The sequence below is a fragment of the Dreissena polymorpha genome, chromosome 11 (assembly GCF_020536995.1).
Source record: "Dreissena polymorpha isolate Duluth1 chromosome 11, UMN_Dpol_1.0, whole genome shotgun sequence".
Taxonomy (NCBI): Eukaryota; Metazoa; Mollusca; class Bivalvia; order Myida; family Dreissenidae; genus Dreissena; species Dreissena polymorpha.
In genome coordinates this window covers 7768681-7792342 of record NC_068365.1, presented here as the reverse complement: position 1 = coordinate 7792342, position 23662 = coordinate 7768681, and the positions used below count along the sequence as shown (strand labels likewise).

General features: G+C 38.0%; 1 long non-coding RNA gene across 1 annotated transcript; it reads left to right on the top strand.

Annotated features, from left to right (window-relative positions):
- The first annotated feature begins 1911 nt into the window (after positions 1–1911).
- Positions 1912–23420, top strand: LOC127850011 (uncharacterized). Its single transcript, XR_008034994.1, has 15 exons — positions 1912–2026; positions 2506–2606; positions 3114–3277; positions 6927–7011; positions 7491–7591; positions 8099–8262; positions 10736–10820; positions 11300–11400; positions 11908–12071; positions 16335–16419; positions 16899–16999; positions 17507–17670; positions 21931–22015; positions 22495–22595; positions 23103–23420. It is a non-coding gene; the product is annotated as an uncharacterized LOC127850011 (long non-coding RNA).
- The last annotated feature ends 242 nt before the right edge of the window (positions 23421–23662 follow it).

Here is a 23662-nt window from a genome sequence, read left to right as displayed (position 1 = left end):
TAAAATGGTACGCAAATGTCTAAATACGTATAAAGTAAAGATGCTGTGCAGCTGACATTGATCATTTTAATAAATATAAGCATACATTATATATTAAACCTTATATATATATTCAACTACTATCACCGATAGAGGTCACAATTTTCTGTAATCAATATTGATTGTGGCCAAGCTATGTAGTGTTCCAGCGTGAATATTGGATAGTGTATTCTTTGTATAACTATCTGCGGAATATAACATAAATGAAGTTTATTGTTTAAAGGAAAAACGCACTTAATAGAGGTAAATAATTGTCTTTATCTGTCTTTATCTGCCTTATTCTGAAAAACGTAAGCTATTTAAGTTCATCTGAGCACTTTTCACTGAAACTGTACACGTAAATAAATGGTGAACTCTTCTTGTGCAATTTTTGTGCAATCCAAGCGGATAATAACGGCTTAATAATATCACGAGAAAAAGAGTGAGAACAAGAGGCTTATCCGACTTAGCCTTGACCTGCGCTATAATGGACACAGTATAATAGTTTCTTACGATATCATCAATCAATATTTCCGATGACAGAAGGCAAAAAACGATCAAAGGAAGAAGCGCCTACGGGTACTATGTCTAACCAACATGACAAATGTCTAATTATGTCAAACAGCACACCGCCTCAAAAGGGAAGTGCACCGTCGGACACCTATCCTGCACCGACATCCTCACCTATTTTGTCCTCACCTTGTTAACCTATTGATTGTATGGAACTGTGTATGATCAATTGAAATGACATATTCCTTATTCTAATCCTTAAATGACAGAAAAAACTGTATTGACAATTTAATACTTGTTTCTTACACGTCTATTTCGTTTATGCCAGCCAATTTTTTTTGAAAAATGTATTAAATGCATCAAAAAGTTATTATTTAAAATTTGACATTAGCATTGTACATATTAAAGCCAAGTTGTTTAAATCCTAAACATTTACATGTACTTCGGATTATCCATGCTCGGAACCAGTCAAATCTCTTTTAATGTTCAGTTGGGTGTAGCCTAGTCTATGTCATTGAAGCGCTGTGCTTCGCACCAAGCGTTTTTCCGTAAATTGAATATTCATAAGGCACGCCTTATTCACATATACTGGTTGTCCTTTAGGTTACATTACACTAAATCATTGTGTATCCCTCCGTGGTCCATTCGAAAGTAGTGCCTATTTCTAAAGAGTTCCTTTTCTCTTCTAGAATATAAGCCATTTAACAATGTGAGACATGTCTTTTGTGGTTATTTGTAATATCCTGTATGTGTCTGGAGTACTTTGATGCCTTGGATTGGAAGCTAACTTAAAAGATGAACTTTTGAGGGTGTGTTTTCTATTGTGTGGGGCTTTTGTCGAAATTAGGATTCCGAAACGCGTTTTTCTACGGTGGGTTCATTCGACAGCGATTTACTTTCTTAGAAGTTGCGAGACGGTATGTTTTTGATTGCAATTATTGGAAGATGACAGATCCATCTTTAAAATGATACCAGGTTCGGAAAAATTGATACGTCGGAAAGGCAAGAAAAATGCAGTGAAAGTTGTCAGTTTTATAATGGGACCCTATGGGAATCGGAATTAGTGTAATATAACCTTTTAAAAGCACATTTACTGCAATGTCAAGGTCACATGGATTCGTCTGCAAGCGAGACAAGTAGAAAATGAATTTTAATGAATGTTTTGATGATTTGGGTGCTAAAATAGATGAGAGATGTCAATATTTTGGTCCAAATGGATGTTTTAGGTGGTTTTGGACTGTTCCGGATGGGTGGGAGACCTGGTATGGACAAGTAAGGGTAACATTTCCAACAAATCTTAAATGTAAATATTATAATGTCCCTAGATTGAAGTTTCAGGTGGAGAGCAAGATGAAAAATATGCCAAATTACATGCATGCAGTCCATTTATGCCATTTTTCTCTTTGTTTGTAGGCCTGACCGTTTGTCCTTGAGCCGTAGATGGTCAACAATCCGCTAGCTGTCTTGCTCTGACTGGTGCACTGGACATGATTTCAATGTGAGTCATCATACTGATTGTTTAATTAACACATGAATTTCAGTTTGTTCGTTAAAGTACTAACTTAGCTGTGTATTTACAGTGGACGTAGTGGTGCGCAGCAGGTGGTAGACTAGGTATTTCCATAAATACACTATGTTTACAGAATTGCGGCCAGTGGAGCAACATAGCTGATGAGTTAATAGCACTAGTTCTTCAGACAAATAACTTTATTTTCAACCTATAAAGCATATTTAGCTGTAGGTGGGGCCATTTAGCTGTAAGATCTGGCTTTTGTTCTGTTAAGCCCTTAGAGTAATGAATTTCAGAGTGAAGACCATAGCGCCTTTTCCTAGTCAAGTATCGGGCAGCTGTATGTCTTTTCAGAAATGCACATGTCTTCTTAAGCATGTCATTGTGTTTGCTTTTAATAAGATAGGCAATAAACTCATAACCTTTAGACAAATGAGCATCTGTAAATTCAGTTTTCACTATTTCAGAGTTAGCCAGACCATGATTGAGCTTAAGGATTGTGCTGCGGATGCAGCCTGTGCAGTTCCGGGAGAAAGTCACTGTCTTGGGCAATGCGGTCTGGTATCAGGTAAGCACTATTGAAAGCCTCACACTTTTGGGGGGTCTGAAGCCTTGTGCTGTCAATGCGATCTGGTTCAAGTACAATCAGAATGCATTTTCAAAGCAGTACTTCATCAGATATGGTTATCTCAAGCTTACAGTTCGCGGGCAGATATGACTTCGATTTGTTCTTGCTAGCAGAACCCCTACAGGCCAAACTATGCGTTAAGCACTATTTTCCACAGCAACCCTTGCAGACAGAAAAACAATACTTACAATTACTTCTGGCATTTAATTTCTAATTTCCTTTATATCTCTTTTGTCTGTTTGTTTGCCCTTTTTAACTCTGACATGCCATCTTGCTCACATTGATGGAGCATACCTGTTTTTGTTTAGAGCCAAGTCCCCAGCTGCTCGAGTTTGCCGTGTCGATAATGAGAAAGCCATGGCATGATGTCTCCTCTATGTGTTTCCTTATCTCAGTGTTGAACATAATTTCCAGTTTCAGGGGCCTAAACATTTTATTTTATTAAAGGTCTGGATGATCCTTGCCTGACTGCGGGTTTGTGTACACCTCAATCCGACTCTGTGTCCTGAACAGAGGCCGCAGTGGTGCAGCGCTTGTGGACGATCCATCAACATCCTGAAAGGTCAACACTACACCAAGCTGGGAAAATTGATCCTGATAGTCATCCCCAGGTAGTGGAATGAATGTACACTGAACTACAGAGGAATCACACCCAAATGACTTTCCTGCCACGACATTAGTGTGGCCACTCGCGTAGGAATTCCTTAGCAAACGTGCTCTTTTGCATGGTGACTGTGGGCATTTTTGCAAAACTTACGCTTTCAACACTGGATTTTAAAGAGAATACTTAAATGTCGCTAACAGGACTTATTTATATGAGAGAGACTATCTGGATGCGCATTAAGTGTCACTTTGTGTCGTAAGCTGTTGAAGGAGCGCTTTGCGCCTTTTTAAGTGTTAATTTTGGGTAGCCGGCTTGTATCGGCTTGAAAGCTGCAAATTATGCCTCTCATCATAATAGCATTAATTTTTGTAATTGCAATGTGTATGTTTAGATTGTAAGTGAAGCTTTTAATAATAATTTTCTTAAAAAACATGATTTTATATGCTGTCAGTGAGTTTTTTATTGAAAAAAATGCTTAAAATTAAAAAAAAAGTCTCCTATTTCATCAAGAAAAGTACACTGATTCACAATCAATACATTTATTTGGGCCTTTTGCTGATATATTGGTGAATTTCGCATGCAAAGATACCAGTTTTTGCCATAAAAGTTACGCGTAACAATAATTGGAGACACAAAATCAGCTGTCGTCACTTAGACTAAAAATCATGCATAATCGGAATTAGTGTAATATAACCTTTAGCACCGACCGTTCAGAAATATCATAATGCGGTAACAACGAAATAATGTTCTTGTGAAAACTGCAAATGGGTTACAATTTTTTAAAACAAAAAAAATACCGGACAGTTAGTCCGATGATCTTGCATTTCACCGTCGGCCTTTTTAATTGTTCTTCGGCAATGCCCGACGGACCGACGGGCTTTTGCAATGACTGTCAGAGTTATTATAATTGTGATTGTTAATAAATATGTAACACAGCACAAAATCAGCAATATTAACGCTCGATTGGTCATTGTCGGCTCGGGTGCTAATTACATGTACTCCGGGTACACTTAAGTGTACTTACACGTACCCAGGGTACGGTTAATATACTTAAACGTACCCGGGAATTTTAACCCTAAATTGGTCGTTGTCTGCTATTTTTTAGAATTTTTTATGTTCATTGTATGTTATGTTATGTAACATTGAGTATAACATGTTGGTCATATATTCAAATACTGTATGTCCCGTATTATGATGGTGCGCGTTGATAGTGATTATGTAATATTGAGTATAATATGTTGGGACTGTCCAAATACTGGATGTTCAGTATAACGATGGTGCGCGTTCACGGTGATTATTTAACATACACTATAACATGTTGGGCATGTCCAAATACTGGATATCCCGTATAATGATGGTGCGCGGCTGACAGTGATTATGTAACATAAACTATAACATGTTGGGACTTTGTCAAATTACTGGATTTCCTGTATAGTGATGGTGCGCGTCGGTCAAAAGACCGTGTTTCGTTGAGTATAGCATTTTAGTCAAATGTCCAAAAATACCGGATGTCCTGTATTAAGTTAGTGCAAGGCTGAGATGAGACTATGAACGTTAGTCGCATGTATTAAAACTGGAATTCCCGTATAATGATGGTGCGGGGCTGATATGTGACAATGTAACATTGACTATTTTATGTTGGCGCATGTCCAAATACCGGATGTCATGTATACTGATGGCACGCGGCTGACATTGATCCTATATCATTGGCTTTAAAATGGTACGCAAATGTCTAAATACGTATAAAGTAAAGATGCTGTGCAGCTGACATTGATCATTTTAATAAATATAAGCATACATTATATATTATACCTTATATATATATATTCAACTACTATCACCGATAGAGGTCACGTTTTTCTGTAATCAATATTGATTGTGGCCAAGCTATGTACTGTTCCAGCGTGAATATTGGATAGTGTATTCTTTGTATAACTATCTGCGGAATATATCATAAATGAAGTTTATTGTTTAAAGGAAAAACGCACTTAATAGAGGTAAATAATTGTCTTTATCTGTCTTTATCTGCCTTATTCTGAAAAACGTAAGCTATTTAAGTTCATCTGAGCACTTTTCACTGAAACTGTACACGTAAATAAATGGTGAACTCTTCTTGTGCAATTTTTGTGCAATTCAAGCGGATAATAACGGCTTAATAATATCACGAGAAAAAGAGTGAGAACAAGAGGCTTATCCGACTTAGGCTTGACCTGCGCTATAATGGACACAGTATAATAGTTTCTTACGATATCATCAATCAATATTTCCGATGACAGAAGGCAAAAAACGATCAAAGGAAGAAGCGTCTACGGGTACTATGTCTAACCAACATGACAAATGTCTAATTATGTCAAACAGCACACCGCCTCAAAAGGGAAGTGCACCGTCGGACACCTATCCTGCACCGACATCCTCACCTATTTTGTCCTCACCTTGTTAACCTATTGATTGTATGGAACTGTGTATGATCAATTGAAATGACATATTCCTTATTCTAATCCTTAAATGACAGAAAAAACTGTATTGACAATTTAATACTTGTTTCTTACACGTCTATTTCGTTTATGCCAGCCAAATTTTTTTGAAAAATGTATTAAATGCATCAAAAAGTTATTATTTAAAATTTGACATTAGCATTGTACATATTAAAGCCAAGTTGTTTAAATCCTAAACATTTACATGTACTTCGGATTATCCATGCTCGGAACCAGTCAAATCTCTTTTAATGTTCAGTTGGGTGTAGCCTAGTCTATGTCATTGAAGCGCTGTGCTTCGCACCAAGCGTTTTTCCTTAAATTGAATATTCATAAGGCACGCCTTATTCACATATACTGGTTGTCCTTTAGGTTACATTACACTAAATCATTGTGTATCCCTCCGTGGTCCATTCGAAAGTAGTGCCTATTTCTAAAGAGTTCCTTTTCTCTTCTTGAATATAAGCCATTTAACAATGTGAGACATGTCTTTTGTGGTTATTTGTAATATCCTGTATGTGTCTGGAGTTCTTTGATGCCTTGGATTGGAAGCTAACTTAAAAGATGAACTTTTGAGGGTGTGTTTTCTATTGTGTGGGGCTTTTGTCGAAATTAGGATTCCGAAACGCGTTTTTCTACGGTGGGTTCATTCGACAGCGATTTACTTTCTTAGAAGTTGCGAGACGGTATGTTTTTGATTGCAATTATTGGAAGATGACAGATCCATCTTTAAAATGATACCAGGTTCGGAAAAATTGATACGTCGGAAAGGCAAGAAAAATGCTGTGAAAGTTGTCAGTTTTATAATGGGACCCTATGGGAATCGGAATTAGTGTAATATAACCTTTTAAAAGCACATTTACTGCAATGTCAAGGTCACATGGATTCGTCTGCAAGCGAGACAAGTAGAAAATGAATTTTAATGAATGTTTTGATGATTTGGGTGCTAAAATAGATGAGAGATGTCAATATTTTGGTCCAAATGGATGTTTTAGGTGGTTTTGGACTGTTCCGGATGGGTGGGAGACCTGGTATGGACAAGTAAGGGTAACATTTCCAACAAATCTTAAATGTAAATATTATAATGTCCCTAGATTGAAGTTTCAGGTGGAGAGCAAGATGAAAAATATGCCAAATTACATGCATGCAGTCCATTTATGCCATTTTTCTCTTTGTTTGTAGGCCTGACCGTTTGTCCTTGAGCCGTAGATGGTCAACAATCCGCTAGCTGTCTTGCTCTGACTGGTGCACTGGACATGATTTCAATGTGAGTCATCATACTGATTGTTTAATTAACACATGAATTTCAGTTTGTTCGTTAAAGTACTAACTTAGCTGTGTATTTACAGTGGACGTAGTGGTGCGCAGCAGGTGGTAGACTAGGTATTTCCATAAATACACTATGTTTACAGAATTGCGGCCAGTGGAGCAACATAGCTGATGAGTTAATAGCACTAGTTCTTCAGACAAATAACTTTATTTTCAACCTATAAAGCATATTTAGCTGTAGGTGGGGCCATTTAGCTGTAAGATCTGGCTTTTGTTCTGTTAAGCCCTTAGAGTAATGAATTTCAGAGTGAAGACCATAGCGCCTTTTCCTAGTCAAGTATCGGGCAGCTGTATGTCTTTTCAGAAATGCACATGTCTTCTTAAGCATGTCATTGTGTTTGCTTTTAATAAGATAGGCAATAAACTCATAACCTTTAGACAAATGAGCATCTGTAAATTCAGTATTCACTATTTCAGAGTTAGCCAGACCATGATTGAGCTTAAGGATTGTGCTGCGGATGCAGCCTGTGCAGTTCCGGGAGAAAGTCACTGTCTTGGGCAATGCGGTCTGGTATCAGGTAAGCACTATTGAAAGCCTCACACTTTTGGGGGGTCTGAAGCCTTGTGCTGTCAATGCGATCTGGTTCAAGTACAATCAGAATGCATTTTCAAAGCAGTACTTCATCAGATATGGTTATCTCAAGCTTACAGTTCGCGGGCAGATATGACTTCGATTTGTTCTTGCTAGCAGAACCCCTACAGGCCAAACTATGCGTTAAGCACTATTTTCCACAGCAACCCTTGCAGACAGAAAAACAATACTTACAATTACTTCTGGCATTTAATTTCTAATTTCCTTTATATCTCTTTTGTCTGTTTGTTTGCCCTTTTTAACTCTGACATGCCATCTTGCTCACATTGATGGAGCATACCTGTTTTTGTTTAGAGCCAAGTCCCCAGCTGCTCGAGTTTGCCGTGTCGATAATGAGAAAGCCATGGCATGATGTCTCCTCTATGTGTTTCCTTATCTCAGTGTTGAACATAATTTCCAGTTTCAGGGGCCTAAACATTTTATTTTATTAAAGGTCTGGATGATCCTTGCCTGACTGCGGGTTTGTGTACACCTCAATCCGACTCTGTGTCCTGAACAGAGGCCGCAGTGGTGCAGCGCTTGTGGACGATCCATCAACATCCTGAAAGGTCAACACTACACCAAGCTGGGAAAATTGATCCTGATAGTCATCCCCAGGTAGTGGAATGAATGTACACTGAACTACAGAGGAATCACACCCAAATGACTTTCCTGCCACGACATTAGTGTGGCCACTCGCGTAGGAATTCCTTAGCAAACGTGCTCTTTTGCATGGTGACTGTGGGCATTTTTGCAAAACTTACGCTTTCAACACTGGATTTTAAAGAGAATACTTAAATGTCGCTAACAGGACTTATTTATATGAGAGAGACTATCTGGATGCGCATTAAGTGTCACTTTGTGTCGTAAGCTGTTGAAGGAGCGCTTTGCGCCTTTTTAAGTGTTAATTTTGGGTAGCCGGCTTGTATCGGCTTGAAAGCTGCAAATTATGCCTCTCATCATAATAGCATTAATTTTTGTAATTGCAATGTGTATGTTTAGATTGTAAGTGAAGCTTTTAATAATAATTTTCTTAAAAAACATGATTTTATATGCTGTCAGTGAGTTTTTTATTGAAAAAAATGCTTAAAATTAAAAAAAAAAGTCTCCTATTTCATCAAGAAAAGTACACTGATTCACAATCAATACATTTATTTGGGCCTTTTGCTGATATATTGGTGAATTTCGCATGCAAAGATACCAGTTTTTGCCATAAAAGTTACGCGTAACAATAATTGGAGACACAAAATCAGCTGTCGTCACTTAGACTAAAAATCATGCATTCCGACTTGACTGCGGCCAATTTAGTCACCGCTTTAAATGGCCATTTTAAGGCCTTTACCCCCATCCGAATGCACTGAAATTGCATATTCATTGTGGAAATAGTTGAAATCTCATGTGGAGAAAGTTTGAAAAAGATGGGACAAAGTTGAGTTCCCTTAAAGGTTACATTACACTAAATCATTGTGTATCCCTCCGTGGTCCATTCGAAAGTAGTGCCTATTTCTAAAGAGTTCCTTTTCTCTTCTAGAATATAAGCCATTTAACAATGTGAGACATGTCTTTTGTGGTTATTTGTAATATCCTGTATGTGTCTGGAGTACTTTGATGCCTTGGATTGGAAGCTAACTTAAAAGATGAACTTTTGAGGGTGTGTTTTCTATTGTGTGGGGCTTTTGTCGAAATTAGGATTCCGAAACGCGTTTTTCTACGGTGGGTTCATTCGACAGCGATTTACTTTCTTAGAAGATGCGAGACGGTATGTTTTTGATTGCAATTATTGGAAGATGACAGATCCATCTATAAAATGATACCAGGTTCGGAAAAATTGATACCTCGGAAAGGCAAGAAAAATGCTGTGAAAGTTGTCAGTTTTATAATGGGACCCTATGGGAATCGGAATTAGTGTAATATAACCTTTAGCACCGACCGTTCAGAAATATCATAATGCGGTAACAACGAAATAATGTTCTTGTGAAAAAATGACAAATTCCTTACAATTTTTAAAACAGAAAAAATGTATTGACAGTTAGTACTTGTTTCTTACACGTCTACCGTCGGCCAGCCAATTTTTTTGAAAAATGTATTAAATGCATCAAAAAGTTATTTTTAAAATGACATTAGCATTGTATTATAAAGCCATTGTTAATAAATATGTAAATTATCCATGCTCGGAACCAGTCAAATCTCTTTTAATGGTCAGTTGGGTGTAGTAGTCTAATTGACGCTGTGCTTCGGCGTTTTTCCTTAAATTGTACATAAGGCACGCCTACACATATACTGGTTGTCCTTTAGGTTACATACACTAAAATTGTGTACCCTCCGTGGTCGTTCGTAGTGCCTATTTCTAAAAGTTTTTTCTCTTCTTGAATATAAGCCATTTAACAATGTGAGACATGTCTTTTGTGGTTATTCAATATCCTGTATGTGTCTGGAGTTCTTTGATGCCTTGGATTGGAAGCTAACTTAAAAGATGAACTTTTGAGGGTGTGTTTTCTATTGTGTGGGGCTTTGTCGAAATTAGGATTCCGAAACGCGTTTTTCTACGGTGGGTTCATTCGACAGCGATTTACTTTCTTAGAAGTTGCGAGACGGTATGTTTTTGATTGCAATTATTGGAAGATGACAGATCCATCTTTAAAATGATACCAGGTTCGGAAAAATTGATACGTCGGAAAGGCAAGAAAAATGCTGTGAAAGTTGTCAGTTTTATAATGGGACCCTATGGGAATCGGAATTAGTGTAATATAACCTTTTAAAAGCACATTTACTGCAATGTCAAGGTCACATGGATTCGTCTGCAAGCGAGACAAGTAGAAAATGAATTTTAATGAATGTTTTGATGATTTGGGTGCTAAAATAGATGAGAGATGTCAATATTTTGGTCCAAATGGATGTTTTAGGTGGTTTTGGACTGTTCCGGATGGGTGGGAGAACCTGGTATGGACAAGTAAGGGTAACATTTCCAACAAATCTTAAATGTAAATATTATAATGTCCCTAGATTGAAGTTTCAGGTGGAGAGCAAGATGAAAAATATGCCAAATTACATGCATGCAGTCCATTTATGCCATTTTTCTCTTTGTTTGTAGGCCTGACCGTTTGTCCTTGAGCCGTAGATGGTCAACAATCCGCTAGCTGTCTTGCTCTGACTGGTGCACTGGACATGATTTCAATGTGAGTCATCATACTGATTGTTTAATTAACACATGAATTTCAGTTTGTTCGTTAAAGTACTAACTTAGCTGTGTATTTACAGTGGACGTAGTGGTGCGCAGCAGGTGGTAGACTAGGTATTTCCATAAATACACTATGTTTACAGAATTGCGGCCAGTGGAGCAACATAGCTGATGAGTTAATAGCACTAGTTCTTCAGACAAATAACTTTATTTTCAACCTATAAAGCATATTTAGCTGTAGGTGGGGCCATTTAGCTGTAAGATCTGGCTTTTGTTCTGTTAAGCCCTTAGAGTAATGAATTTCAGAGTGAAGACCATAGCGCCTTTTCCTAGTCAAGTATCGGGCAGCTGTATGTCTTTTCAGAAATGCACATGTCTTCTTAAGCATGTCATTGTGTTTGCTTTTAATAAGATAGGCAATAAACTCATAACCTTTAGACAAATGAGCATCTGTAAATTCAGTATTCACTATTTCAGAGTTAGCCAGACCATGATTGAGCTTAAGGATTGTGCTGCGGATGCAGCCTGTGCAGTTCCGGGAGAAAGTCACTGTCTTGGGCAATGCGGTCTGGTATCAGGTAAGCACTATTGAAAGCCTCACACTTTTGGGGGGTCTGAAGCCTTGTGCTGTCAATGCGATCTGGTTCAAGTACAATCAGAATGCATTTTCAAAGCAGTACTTCATCAGATATGGTTATCTCAAGCTTACAGTTCGCGGGCAGATATGACTTCGATTTGTTCTTGCTAGCAGAACCCCTACAGGCCAAACTATGCGTTAAGCACTATTTTCCACAGCAACCCTTGCAGACAGAAAAACAATACTTACAATTACTTCTGGCATTTAATTTCTAATTTCCTTTATATCTCTTTTGTCTGTTTGTTTGCCCTTTTTAACTCTGACATGCCATCTTGCTCACATTGATGGAGCATACCTGTTTTTGTTTAGAGCCAAGTCCCCAGCTGCTCGAGTTTGCCGTGTCGATAATGAGAAAGCCATGGCATGATGTCTCCTCTATGTGTTTCCTTATCTCAGTGTTGAACATAATTTCCAGTTTCAGGGGCCTAAACATTTTATTTTATTAAAGGTCTGGATGATCCTTGCCTGACTGCGGGTTTGTGTACACCTCAATCCGACTCTGTGTCCTGAACAGAGGCCGCAGTGGTGCAGCGCTTGTGGACGATCCATCAACATCCTGAAAGGTCAACACTACACCAAGCTGGGAAAATTGATCCTGATAGTCATCCCCAGGTAGTGGAATGAATGTACACTGAACTACAGAGGAATCACACCCAAATGACTTTCCTGCCACGACATTAGTGTGGCCACTCGCGTAGGAATTCCTTAGCAAACGTGCTCTTTTGCATGGTGACTGTGGGCATTTTTGCAAAACTTACGCTTTCAACACTGGATTTTAAAGAGAATACTTAAATGTCGCTAACAGGACTTATTTATATGAGAGAGACTATCTGGATGCGCATTAAGTGTCACTTTGTGTCGTAAGCTGTTGAAGGAGCGCTTTGCGCCTTTTTAAGTGTTAATTTTGGGTAGCCGGCTTGTATCGGCTTGAAAGCTGCAAATTATGCCTCTCATCATAATAGCATTAATTTTTGTAATTGCAATGTGTATGTTTAGATTGTAAGTGAAGCTTTTAATAATAATTTTCTTAAAAAACATGATTTTATATGCTGTCAGTGAGTTTTTTATTGAAAAAAATGCTTAAAATTAAAAAAAAAGTCTCCTATTTCATCAAGAAAAGTACACTGATTCACAATCAATACATTTATTTGGGCCTTTTGCTGATATATTGGTGAATTTCGCATGCAAAGATACCAGTTTTTGCCATAAAAGTTACGCGTAACAATAATTGGAGACACAAAATCAGCTGTCGTCACTTAGACTAAAAATCATGCATTCCGACTTGACTGCGGCCAATTTAGTCACCGCTTTAAATGGCCATTTTAAGGCCTTTACCCCCATCCGAATGCACTGAAATTGCATATTCATTGTGGAAATAGTTGAAATCTCATGTGGAGAAAGTTTGAAAAAGATGGGACAAAGTTGAGTTCCCTTAAAGGTTACATTACACTAAATCATTGTGTATCCCTCCGTGGTCCATTCGAAAGTAGTGCCTATTTCTAAAGAGTTCCTTTTCTCTTCTAGAATATAAGCCATTTAACAATGTGAGACATGTCTTTTGTGGTTATTTGTAATATCCTGTATGTGTCTGGAGTACTTTGATGCCTTGGATTGGAAGCTAACTTAAAAGATGAACTTTTGAGGGTGTGTTTTCTATTGTGTGGGGCTTTTGTCGAAATTAGGATTCCGAAACGCGTTTTTCTACGGTGGGTTCATTCGACAGCGATTTACTTTCTTAGAAGATGCGAGACGGTATGTTTTTGATTGCAATTATTGGAAGATGACAGATCCATCTATAAAATGATACCAGGTTCGGAAAAATTGATACCTCGGAAAGGCAAGAAAAATGCTGTGAAAGTTGTCAGTTTTATAATGGGACCCTATGGGAATCGGAATTAGTGTAATATAACCTTTAGCACCGACCGTTCAGAAATATCATAATGCGGTAACAACGAAATAATGTTCTTGTGAAAACTGCAAATGGGTTACAATTTTTTAAAACAAAAAAAATACCGGACAGTTAGTCCGATGATCTTGCATTTCACCGTCGGCCTTTTTAATTGTTCTTCGGCAATGCCCGACGAACCGACGGGCTTTTGCAATGACTGTCAGAGTTATTATAATTGTGATTGTTAATAAATATGTAACACAGCACAAAATCAGCAATATTAACGCTCGATTGGTCATTGTCGGCTCGGGTGCTAATTACATGTACTCCGGGTACACTTAAGTGTACTTACACGTACCCAGGGTACGGTTAATATACTTAAACGTACCCGGGAATTTTAACCCTAAATCGGTCGTTGTCTGCTATTTTTTAGAATTTTTTATGTTCATTGTATGTTATGTTATGTAACATTGAGTATAACATGTTGGTCATATATTCAAATACTGTATGTCCCGTATTATGATGGTGCGCGTTGATAGTGATTATGTAATATTGAGTATAATATGTTGGGACTGTCCAAATACTGGATGTTCAGTATAACGATGGTGCGCGTTCACGGTGATTATTTAACATACACTATAACATGTTGGGCATGTCCAAATACTGGATATCCCGTATAATGATGGTGCGCGGCTGACAGTGATTATGTAACATAAACTATAACATGTTGGGACTTTGTCAAATTACTGGATTTCCTGTATAGTGATGGTGCGCGTCGGTCAAAAGACCGTGTTTCGTTGAGTATAGCATTTTAGTCAAATGTCCAAAAATACCGGATGTCCTGTATTAAGTTAGTGCAAGGCTGAGATGAGACTATGAACGTTAGTCGCATGTATTAAAACTGGAATTCCCGTATAATGATGGTGCGGGGCTGATATGTGACAATGTAACATTGACTATTTTATGTTGGCGCATGTCCAAATACCGGATGTCATGTATACTGATGGCACGCGGCTGACATTGATCCTATATCATTGGCTTTAAAATGGTACGCAAATGTCTAAATACGTATAAAGTAAAGATGCTGTGCAGCTGACATTGATCACTTTAATAAATATAAGCATACATTATATATTATACCTTATATATATATATATTCAACTACTATCACCGATAAAGGTCACGTTTTTCTGTAATCAATATTGATTGTGGCCAAGCTATGTACTGTTCCAGCGTGAATATTGGATAGTGTATTCTTTGTATAACTATCTGCGGAATATATCATAAATGAAGTTTATTGTTTAAAGGAAAAACGCACTTAATAGAGGTAAATAATTGTCTTTATCTGTCTTTATCTGCCTTATTCTGAAAAACGTAAGCTATTTAAGTTCATCTGAGCACTTTTCACTGAAACTGTACACGTAAATAAATGGTGAACTCTTCTTGTGCAATTTTTGTGCAATTCAAGCGGATAATAACGGCTTAATAATATCACGAGAAAAAGAGTGAGAACAAGAGGCTTATCCGACTTAGGCTTGACCTGCGCTATAATGGACACAGTATAATAGTTTCTTACGATATCATCAATCAATATTTCCGATGACAGAAGGCAAAAAACGATCAAAGGAAGAAGCGTCTACGGGTACTATGTCTAACCAACATGACAAATGTCTAATTATGTCAAACAGCACACCGCCTCAAAAGGGAAGTGCACCGTCGGACACCTATCCTGCACCGACATCCTCACCTATTTTGTCCTCACCTTGTTAACCTATTGATTGTATGGAACTGTGTATGATCAATTGAAATGACATATTCCTTATTCTAATCCTTAAATGACAGAAAAAACTGTATTGACAATTTAATACTTGTTTCTTACACGTCTATTTCGTTTATGCCAGCCAAATTTTTTTGAAAAATGTATTAAATGCATCAAAAAGTTATTATTTAAAATTTGACATTAGCATTGTACATATTAAAGCCAAGTTGTTTAATTCCTAAACATTTACATGTACTTCGGATTATCCATGCTCGGAACCAGTCAAATCTCTTTTAATGTTCAGTTGGGTGTAGCCTAGTCTATGTCATTGAAGCGCTGTGCTTCGCACCAAGCGTTTTTCCTTAAATTGAATATTCATAAGGCACGCCTTATTCACATATACTGGTTGTCCTTTAGGTTACATTACACTAAATCATTGTGTATCCCTCCGTGGTCCATTCGAAAGTAGTGCCTATTTCTAAAGAGTTCCTTTTCTCTTCTTGAATATAAGCCATTTAACAATGTGAGACATGTCTTTTGTGGTTATTTGTAATATCCTGTATGTGTCTGGAGTTCTTTGATGCCTTGGATTGGAAGCTAACTTAAAAGATGAACTTTTGAGGGTGTGTTTTCTATTGTGTGGGGCTTTTGTCGAAATTAGGATTCCGAAACGCGTTTTTCTACGGTGGGTTCATTCGACAGCGATTTACTTTCTTAGAAGTTGCGAGACGGTATGTTTTTGATTGCAATTTTTGGAAGATGACAGATCCATCTTTAAAATGATACCAGGTTCGGAAAAATTGATACGTCGGAAAGGCAAGAAAAATGCTGTGAAAGTTGTCAGTTTTATAATGGGACCCTATGGGAATCAGGAATTAGTGTAATATAACCTTTTAAAAGCACATTTACTGCAATGTCAAGGTCACATGGATTCGTCTGCAAGCGAGACAAGTAGAAAATGAATTTTAATGAATGTTTTGATGATTTGGGTGCTAAAATAGATGAGAGATGTCAATATTTTGGTCCAAATGGATGTTTTAGGTGGTTTTGGACTGTTCCGGATGGGTGGGAGACCTGGTATGGACAAGTAAGGGTAACATTTCCAACAAATCTTAAATGTAAATATTATAATGTCCCTAGATTGAAGTTTCAGGTGGAGAGCAAGATGAAAAATATGCCAAATTACATGCATGCAGTCCATTTATGCCATTTTTCTCTTTGTTTGTAGGCCTGACCGTTTGTCCTTGAGCCGTAGATGGTCAACAATCCGCTAGCTGTCTTGCTCTGACTGGTGCACTGGACATGATTTCAATGTGAGTCATCATACTGATTGTTTAATTAACACATGAATTTCAGTTTGTTCGTTAAAGTACTAACTTAGCTGTGTATTTACAGTGGACGTAGTGGTGCGCAGCAGGTGGTAGACTAGGTATTTCCATAAATACACTATGTTTACAGAATTGCGGCCAGTGGAGCAACATAGCTGATGAGTTAATAGCACTAGTTCTTCAGACAAATAACTTTATTTTCAACCTATAAAGCATATTTAGCTGTAGGTGGGGCCATTTAGCTGTAAGATCTGGCTTTTGTTCTGTTAAGCCCTTAGAGTAATGAATTTCAGAGTGAAGACCATAGCGCCTTTTCCTAGTCAAGTATCGGGCAGCTGTATGTCTTTTCAGAAATGCACATGTCTTCTTAAGCATGTCATTGTGTTTGCTTTTAATAAGATAGGCAATAAACTCATAACCTTTAGACAAATGAGCATCTGTAAATTCAGTATTCACTATTTCAGAGTTAGCCAGACCATGATTGAGCTTAAGGATTGTGCTGCGGATGCAGCCTGTGCAGTTCCGGGAGAAAGTCACTGTCTTGGGCAATGCGGTCTGGTATCAGGTAAGCACTATTGAAAGCCTCACACTTTTGGGGGGTCTGAAGCCTTGTGCTGTCAATGCGATCTGGTTCAAGTACAATCAGAATGCATTTTCAAAGCAGTACTTCATCAGATATGGTTATCTCAAGCTTACAGTTCGCGGGCAGATATGACTTCGATTTGTTCTTGCTAGCAGAACCCCTACAGGCCAAACTATGCGTTAAGCACTATTTTCCACAGCAACCCTTGCAGACAGAAAAACAATACTTACAATTACTTCTGGCATTTAATTTCTAATTTCCTTTATATCTCTTTTGTCTGTTTGTTTGCCCTTTTTAACTCTGACATGCCATCTTGCTCACATTGATGGAGCATACCTGTTTTTGTTTAGAGCCAAGTCCCCAGCTGCTCGAGTTTGCCGTGTCGATAATGAGAAAGCCATGGCATGATGTCTCCTCTATGTGTTTCCTTATCTCAGTGTTGAACATAATTTCCAGTTTCAGGGGCCTAAACATTTTATTTTATTAAAGGTCTGGATGATCCTTGCCTGACTGCGGGTTTGTGTACACCTCAATCCGACTCTGTGTCCTGAACAGAGGCCGCAGTGGTGCAGCGCTTGTGGACGATCCATCAACATCCTGAAAGGTCAACACTACACCAAGCTGGGAAAATTGATCCTGATAGTCATCCCCAGGTAGTGGAATGAATGTACACTGAACTACAGAGGAATCACACCCAAATGACTTTCCTGCCACGACATTAGTGTGGCCACTCGCGTAGGAATTCCTTAGCAAACGTGCTCTTTTGCATGGTGACTGTGGGCATTTTTGCAAAACTTACGCTTTCAACACTGGATTTTAAAGAGAATACTTAAATGTCGCTAACAGGACTTATTTATATGAGAGAGACTATCTGGATGCGCATTAAGTGTCACTTTGTGTCGTAAGCTGTTGAAGGAGCGCTTTGCGCCTTTTTAAGTGTTAATTTTGGGTAGCCGGCTTGTATCGGCTTGAAAGCTGCAAATTATGCCTCTCATCATAATAGCATTAATTTTTGTAATTGCAATGTGTATGTTTAGATTGTAAGTGAAGCTTTTAATAATAATTTTCTTAAAAAACATGATTTTATATGCTGTCAGTGAGTTTTTTATTGAAAAAAATGCTTAAAATTAAAAAAAAAGTCTCCTATTTCATCAAGAAAAGTACACTGATTCACAATCAATACATTTATTTGGGCCTTTTGCTGATATATTGGTGAATTTCGCATGCAAAGATACCAGTTTTTGCCATAAAAGTTACGCGTAACAATAATTGGAGACACAAAATCAGCTGTCGTCACTTAGACTAAAAATCATGCATTCCGACTTGACTGCGGCCAATTTAGTCACCGCTTTAAATGGCCATTTTAAGGCCTTTACCCCCATCCGAATGCACTGAAATTGCATATTCATTGTGGAAATAGTTGAAATCTCATGTGGAGAAAGTTTGAAAAAGATGGGACAAAGTTGAGTTCCCTTAAAGGTTACATTACACTAAATCATTGTGTATCCCTCCGTGGTCCATTCGAAAGTAGTGCCTATTTCTAAAGAGTTCCTTTTCTCTTCTAGAATATAAGCCATTTAACAATGTGAGACATGTCTTTTGTGGTTATTTGTAATATCCTGTATGTGTCTGGAGTACTTTGATGCCTTGGATTGGAAGCTAACTTAAAAGATGAACTTTTGAGGGTGTGTTTTCTATTGTGTGGGGCTTTTGTCGAAATTAGGATTCCGAAACGCGTTTTTCTACGGTGGGTTCATTCGACAGCGATTTACTTTCTTAGAAGATGCGAGACGGTATGTTTTTGATTGCAATTATTGGAAGATGACAGATCCATCTTTAAAATGATACCAGGTTCGGAAAAATTGATACCTCGGAAAGGCAAGAAAAATGCTGTGAAAGTTGTCAGTTTTATAATGGGACCCTATGGGAATCGGAATTAGTGTAATATAACCTTTAGCACCGACCGTTCAGAAATATCATAATGCGGTAACAACGAAATAATGTTCTTGTGAAAACTGCAAATGGGTTACAATTTTTTAAAACAAAAAAAATACCGGACAGTTAGTCCGATGATCTTGCATTTCACCGTCGGCCTTTTTAATTGTTCTTCGGCAATGCCCGACGGACCGACGGGCTTTTGCAATGACTGTCAGAGTTATTATAATTGTGATTGTTAATAAATATGTAACACAGCACAAAATCAGCAATATTAACGCTCGATTGGTCATTGTCGGCTCGGGTGCTAATTACATGTACTCCGGGTACACTTAAGTGTACTTACACGTACCCAGGGTACGGTTAATATACTTAAACGTACCCGGGAATTTTAACCCTAAATCGGTCGTTGTCTGCTATTTTTTAGAATTTTTTATGTTCATTGTATGTTATGTTATGTAACATTGAGTATAACATGTTGGTCATATATTCAAATACTGTATGTCCCGTATTATGATGGTGCGCGTTGATAGTGATTATGTAATATTGAGTATAATATGTTGGGACTGTCCAAATACTGGATGTTCAGTATAACGATGGTGCGCGTTCACGGTGATTATTTAACATACACTATAACATGTTGGGCATGTCCAAATACTGGATATCCCGTATAATGATGGTGCGCGGCTGACAGTGATTATGTAACATAAACTATAACATGTTGGGACTTTGTCAAATTACTGGATTTCCTGTATAGTGATGGTGCGCGTCGGTCAAAAGACCGTGTTTCGTTGAGTATAGCATTTTAGTCAAATGTCCAAAAATACCGGATGTCCTGTATTAAGTTAGTGCAAGGCTGAGATGAGACTATGAACGTTAGTCGCATGTATTAAAACTGGAATTCCCGTATAATGATGGTGCGGGGCTGATATGTGACAATGTAACATTGACTATTTTATGTTGGCGCATGTCCAAATACCGGATGTCATGTATACTGATGGCACGCGGCTGACATTGATCCTATATCATTGGCTTTAAAATGGTACGCAAATGTCTAAATACGTATAAAGTAAAGATGCTGTGCAGCTGACATTGATCACTTTAATAAATATAAGCATACATTATATATTATACCTTATATATATATATTCAACTACTATCACCGATAAAGGTCACGTTTTTCTGTAATCAATATTGATTGTGGCCAAGCTATGTACTGTTCCAGCGTGAATATTGGATAGTGTATTCTTTGTATAACTATCTGCGGAATATATCATAAATGAAGTTTATTGTTTAAAGGAAAAACGCACTTAATAGAGGTAAATAATTGTCTTTATCTGTCTTTATCTGCCTTATTCTGAAAAACGTAAGCTATTTAAGTTCATCTGAGCACTTTTCACTGAAACTGTACACGTAAATAAATGGTGAACTCTTCTTGTGCAATTTTTGTGCAATTCAAGCGGATAATAACGGCTTAATAATATCACGAGAAAAAGAGTGAGAACAAGAGGCTTATCCGACTTAGGCTTGACCTGCGCTATAATGGACACAGTATAATAGTTTCTTACGATATCATCAATCAATATTTCCGATGACAGAAGGCAAAAAACGATCAAAGGAAGAAGCGTCTACGGGTACTATGTCTAACCAACATGACAAATGTCTAATTATGTCAAACAGCACACCGCCTCAAAAGGGAAGTGCACCGTCGGACACCTATCCTGCACCGACATCCTCACCTATTTTGTCCTCACCTTGTTAACCTATTGATTGTATGGAACTGTGTATGATCAATTGAAATGACATATTCCTTATTCTAATCCTTAAATGACAGAAAAAACTGTATTGACAATTTAATACTTGTTTCTTACACGTCTATTTCGTTTATGCCAGCCAAATTTTTTTGAAAAATGTATTAAATGCATCAAAAAGTTATTATTTAAAATTTGACATTAGCATTGTACATATTAAAGCCAAGTTGTTTAATTCCTAAACATTTACATGTACTTCGGATTATCCATGCTCGGAACCAGTCAAATCTCTTTTAATGTTCAGTTGGGTGTAGCCTAGTCTATGTCATTGAAGCGCTGTGCTTCGCACCAAGCGTTTTTCCTTAAATTGAATATTCATAAGGCACGCCTTATTCACATATACTGGTTGTCCTTTAGGTTACATTACACTAAATCATTGTGTATCCCTCCGTGGTCCATTCGAAAGTAGTGCCTATTTCTAAAGAGTTCCTTTTCTCTTCTTGAATATAAGCCATTTAACAATGTGAGACATGTCTTTTGTGGTTATTTGTAATATCCTGTATGTGTCTGGAGTTCTTTGATGCCTTGGATTGGAAGCTAACTTAAAAGATGAACTTTTGAGGGTGTGTTTTCTATTGTGTGGGGCTTTTGTCGAAATTAGGATTCCGAAACGCGTTTTTCTACGGTGGGTTCATTCGACAGCGATTTACTTTCTTAGAAGTTGCGAGACGGTATGTTTTTGATTGCAATTTTTGGAAGATGACAGATCCATCTTTAAAATGATACCAGGTTCGGAAAAATTGATACGTCGGAAAGGCAAGAAAAATGCTGTGAAAGTTGTCAGTTTTATAATGGGACCCTATGGGAATCGGAATTAGTGTAATATAACCTTTTAAAAGCACATTTACTGCAATGTCAAGGTCACATGGATTCGTCTGCAAGCGAGACAAGTAGAAAATGAATTTTAATGAATGTTTTGATGATTTGGGTGCTAAAATAGATGAGAGATGTCAATATTTTGGTCCAAATGGATGTTTTAGGTGGTTTTGGACTGTTCCGGTTGGGTGGGAGACCTGGTATGGACAAGTAAGGGTAACATTTCCAACAAATCTTAAATGTAAATATTATAATGTCCCTAGATTGAAGTTTCAGGTGGAGAGCAAGATGAAAAATATGCCAAATTACATGCATGCAGTCCATTTATGCCATTTTTCTCTTTGTTTGTAGGCCTGACCGTTTGTCCTTGAGCCGTAGATGGTCAACAATCCGCTAGCTGTCTTGCTCTGACTGGTGCACTGGACATGATTTCAATGTGAGTCATCATACTGATTGTTTAATTAACACATGAATTTCAGTTTGTTCGTTAAAGTACTAACTTAGCTGTGTATTTACAGTGGACGTAGTGGTGCGCAGCAGGTGGTAGACTAGGTATTTCCATAAATACACTATGTTTACAGAATTGCGGCCAGTGGAGCAACATAGCTGATGAGTTAATAGCACTAGTTCTTCAGACAAATAACTTTATTTTCAACCTATAAAGCATATTTAGCTGTAGGTGGGGCCATTTAGCTGTAAGATCTGGCTTTTGTTCTGTTAAGCCCTTAGAGTAATGAATTTCAGAGTGAAGACCATAGCGCCTTTTCCTAGTCAAGTATCGGGCAGCTGTATGTCTTTTCAGAAATGCACATGTCTTCTTAAGCATGTCATTGTGTTTGCTTTTAATAAGATAGGCAATAAACTCATAACCTTTAGACAAATGAGCATCTGTAAATTCAGTATTCACTATTTCAGAGTTAGCCAGACCATGATTGAGCTTAAGGATTGTGCTGCGGATGCAGCCTGTGCAGTTCCGGGAGAAAGTCACTGTCTTGGGCAATGCGGTCTGGTATCAGGTAAGCACTATTGAAAGCTTCACACTTTTGGGGGGTCTGAAGCCTTGTGCTGTCAATGCGATCTGGTTCAAGTACAATCAGAATGCATTTTCAAAGCAGTACTTCATCAGATATGGTTATCTCAAGCTTACAGTTCGCGGGCAGATATGACTTCGATTTGTTCTTGCTAGCAGAACCCCTACAGGCCAAACTATGCGTTAAGCACTATTTTCCACAGCAACCCTTGCAGACAGAAAAACAATACTTACAATTACTTCTGGCATTTAATTTCTAATTTCCTTTATATCTCTTTTGTCTGTTTGTTTGCCCTTTTTAACTCTGACATGCCATCTTGCTCACATTGATGGAGCATACCTGTTTTTGTTTAGAGCCAAGTCCCCAGCTGCTCGAGTTTGCCGTGTCGATAATGAGAAAGCCATGGCATGATGTCTCCTCTATGTGTTTCCTTATCTCAGTGTTGAACATAATTTCCAGTTTCAGGGGCCTAAACATTTTATTTTATTAAAGGTCTGGATGATCCTTGCCTGACTGCGGGTTTGTGTACACCTCAATCCGACTCTGTGTCCTGAACAGAGGCCGCAGTGGTGCAGCGCTTGTGGACGATCCATCAACATCCTGAAAGGTCAACACTACACCAAGCTGGGAAAATTGATCCTGATAGTCATCCCCAGGTAGTGGAATGAATGTACACTGAACTACAGAGGAATCACACCCAAATGACTTTCCTGCCACGACATTAGTGTGGCCACTCGCGTAGGAATTCCTTAGCAAACGTGCTCTTTTGCATGGTGACTGTGGGCATTTTTGCAAAACTTACGCTTTCAACACTGGATTTTAAAGAGAATACTTAAATGTCGCTAACAGGACTTATTTATATGAGAGAGACTATCTGGATGCGCATTAAGTGTCACTTTGTGTCGTAAACTGTTGAAGGAGCGCTTTGCGCCTTTTTAAGTGTTAATTTTGGGTAGCCGGCTTGTATCGGCTTGAAAGCTGCAAATTATGCCTCTCATCATAATAGCATTAATTTTTGTAATTGCAATGTGTATGTTTAGATTGTAAGTGAA